Below are 4,086 nucleotides of genomic sequence, written 5' to 3'. Positions count from 1 at the left end.
ATTATCCAAGATCTTTTTAAAAGATCCAAGTTTTAAAACCCAAGATCTTTCTTATGTACGCAAATATTTTTCATCTTTAGTTTGTTCGTATGAATTGTGGACATCCGAACGATTGTAGTGAATTATAGTTGCCGGTAAGTTCTGCTTTCCATACGTTTCAGTTTCAGTACGAAACTAATTTAGTAATTATCCGCATAATGATACGATTTTTCTCATTATGCGAATCATCATCGTTTATCCCCGAATAGTATTGCTTCCGACGGGCTGTGTGTCCTTTGTTTGCTTCGCATGCGGAACAGAAATCGAGTGTAGCTTATTTGCCTGTTTACTGACGATTTTCCCTTCATTGTGTGACCGTAATCAGTGCCGCTGGGTGAAACTGAAAACAAACGAAAGACGCAGCAGAAGAACCCAGCAGCGACAGAGACAGAGAGAAACCGGATGGAATTTATTGAAGCCTCATCGGGACGTAATTTTCCGCTGCGACCCTGCCAGTAATGTCTTAATCGTGTCCTCTCACGAATTAACACAGCTGTTAAGTGGGTGGGTAGTTTACATTTTCCCTTCGTTGCTCGTTTTCCACACAGAATCTCTATAGACACGCACACGTACACATCCACGTACACTCATGCACACTTACAAGATGAGTACCGGAACGGTGCCGAGCGCTCTGGGGAAAAGCGGCACCGTCAAAAAATGGTTTCACAAACAATCGTACGGCTTGGTGGTCGGTGGTGGGAAAATTGTTCGCTCCGTGTCTTGGCAAGCCTTTCTCGCCGGTGGCATACTTGGCGGTGGCTTTTGCGTTCGGGTGTCATGTAGCTGATTTTCAAATTATAACAATACAGTACCGGTACCGGAAAGGGTTTTGTTTGCCTGGCGCTGCCCCTCCCTCCCCGGTTCGTTCGCTTTACTCCCGCACAAACAATCTCTTATAATGTCTCCTCCGACCCGTGCCCCATTATCCTGATCGAGCGTCGGGATCGTTAGGGTTTGCTCGAAACGCTCCGACGGGCAATAACAATGAGCCCGGCTCGTTTTCATGGTACTGATCGTGGTGCTTTAAAGTGGCCGTGTGTTTGCGTACCGGATGCCGGCTACCACGCTGCCGCTACTGATAGAGTGAAAGTTTGCCAGGAAAGCGACAATATCCGCTTGGAAGCTGTGTTTTCGCCCGGGCCGTATTTTTTGCGTACAATAATTTGTTGGGTTGCGGAAACTGAAGGATCTGATTTTTAGCATTCAAAATTTGTACATGTTGTAAAACCGTATTTGAGTTTTATATCTTCCTTTTCAGGCGAGTTTCCGATTTGTTATGGATACCTTTTTGTTGCGTAAGTTGATTAACGTAAGTGAGAATTACCAATTAAAGTATTATGCTACCAGCGTTGCGTGCGGGTTATGAATTTCATGAGCAGTTTATGGTTTTAGCGTCGTAGTGGTGTTATCAAAATGTTTTCATCGATTTTGTATAATATTTTTTCTAAAGCTTTAATTTAAGTGCGTGTAATAAACTATTTTAAGATTTTTTACGTTTAATTAGTTATAAGAAAGGCAATTTCTTAATCATCTTCATATTAACATAATAATAATAATAATGATTTAAAATATTCAGCACAAAGTGCAATAAAATAAATTTTATAAAGCCTCAAACCTTGTCCGTTTCTTTCTGATACCTGTTTGTACGAGAACCGCATCAAACATACTACATTGAATGAATCGCACGTGAGCACACCGATGCGGCACCGTCCATATAAAGATCAGCACGTATGCTCACGTGACAACGTAGAACCAACTCTAAACCACAAATCTTCGGTTAGATGAGATGGCGTACCAACCACTAGATCGAGCGTACTAGGTCATTACTCTTCTAGCAATGCGCCACTCCGGCACAAGTGGCTCTAATTAGCTATGCAATAGGATATAGTACGATCTCGAAAAAGCGGCACTGCACAGGGAATAGGAATGAATCAAGCTGCCGGAGAGGATTACTGGCAGTCAGAAAGTTTGAATGATGACGTTTCATTCAAGCACCAGATAAAAGAATGCATTAAAATTGCGACAAAAACTGCAATTGAAAAGCTAACAGACACAATGTCCCATATACGGCGTCCTATAGCGATGCATGAGCAAATAATGGTCGGGCAATGGTGAGGGCATGCATGACATTCGTGAGTGTTAGATTTTGAATTTGAAATTGCTTAGGGAGTTCTCGTCTCGGGAGATTTTTATGAACCTTTCCCTTCCCAGGCAGAAGATTCGTACAAAATAAAATTTATAATGCTTTTGTGACGTAGGGGCGTTCTCATGAGAAATAGAACTGACAATCCTTTTTTGTACAGAACCTCAACTCATCGCTATCTTTTGTTTGCCCATAATGTTATCCTACTAGCAATATACTAAAAAGTCCCTTCAATGTAGACACTGTGTACGAAATATGTTAATAGTAATAAAGTGGTCCTAACCAAGTATGAATAGTTCATTACAAGATGGCAGCTTTCCATGAGTGATTATGCAATCAAACCCCCCTTATTCACTATACGATCCTTTTGTGTCATTAGTATGAAGTAGCCGAAAGTTGTAACAAAACATAAATTAACGAAAAGGGTTTGCTTTGGCAATGCACCCAATTTATGACGGTCGATGCTCAATGCCGTGTCCCATTATGATGACGTTAAGAAAGATGGTACCAAATATCCTTTCCATCTCGAGCCAGGAAGCGGCCAGGGACTTTAAATTGAATACTTTCATGTTCGCACTCATGTCCTTATTTATTGCTTCAATTAACTCTCGCCAAGCCAAATGCCCTGACCGGGTGATGCATGTGCCTGGCCTCAGTCGACTCGAACTCGGCGTGCGGTGAGCTTCGGCATAATAATGAGCACATAAATCCGTAATTTTACATGAATCTTCAGCAAGTTCATTAGCAAGTTGCTTCAGGGTAGGTAAGTGCAGCCATAAATTGTTAACCCATACCAGAAGAATACTGGGAAATATGGAGTGGTGGTAGCTGAGTGAGGGCTAAAAAAGAACACGCTGTAATTAGAAAACCGGATGACGATATGACAGGGAGTTGTCTGCTCGTGTCATACATCAACAGTTACATCAATATTGACACATAAAACATCAATTTGTATCAACGATGCTTTCCTCCCCCGACATTTACACGATCAATTTAAATAGCACAATCAATATTACTTTTGAAAAGCTTAAGTTACGGGCACCGGGCACTCCATTAGGGTGCGAATAATTTAATCGTTTGTACAATTTACTGTGAACAGCATCTGCATCAGCAAATGCAAAACGCATCCAATGTGCACGTGAACACGCAAATCGTTCACGATCGCTCACCGTGCGCCCGCTTACCTCGAAGCGATTTATTTCCACACATTGTAACGAATCGCATCGTCCGATGGCCGGTGCTCACTGCAATAACTTTACATTTGATGCTACTTTTATTACATTTTCAGGTACATTTAATACGTCATCTTATGTCGTGCGATGCGGAGCGGGCAAACGTTTGCGCTTGGACGTGGTGGGTGTAGTAGTTCGAGCTGCAGAAATAGAGCACACCTCGACTGCGCGTGATTGATGGGCAATTAGGTGGAAAGAGCGAACTGGAATTGAAAAGTGAAGTGAAACGGCAAAACTCCTTCACCAACCATCGCCATCGATTGTGGTGCGATTCAGGCAAAGGTCCGGACGCTGGAAACAGTGAACGTTGTAGGAGGAATGCAAAAAAAAAAACTGTCACTATGCCAGAAGGCGAAAAGCAAGTGGGAAGGTAAGGTATTGATTTTTATGCTTCCACCTCCACAAGGGCCACAACGTGGGCAGACAACCGGGCAGCGCGCTAACAAAACGTCAGCATGGTGGCGATATCATCGCTCAACGGGTAGCGTAGGAGAAATAAAACCCGATCAACATAAATGCAGCACACGGTATCGGGTTTTTTGCGATCGTATCCCAATGCATACCCAATTCCTGGTACACCAATGCTCGAAGACATGCTTGGAAGCAGGAACTCCGGCGAATGGTGGAAAGCATCCGTGTCCGATCGATCGATCGATCAGTTGCGAGTTGTGG

The sequence above is a fragment of the Anopheles moucheti genome, chromosome 2 (genome assembly GCF_943734755.1).
Source record: "Anopheles moucheti chromosome 2, idAnoMoucSN_F20_07, whole genome shotgun sequence".
Classification (NCBI taxonomy): Eukaryota; Metazoa; Arthropoda; class Insecta; order Diptera; family Culicidae; genus Anopheles; species Anopheles moucheti.
This window is presented reverse-complemented; position numbering follows the sequence as displayed.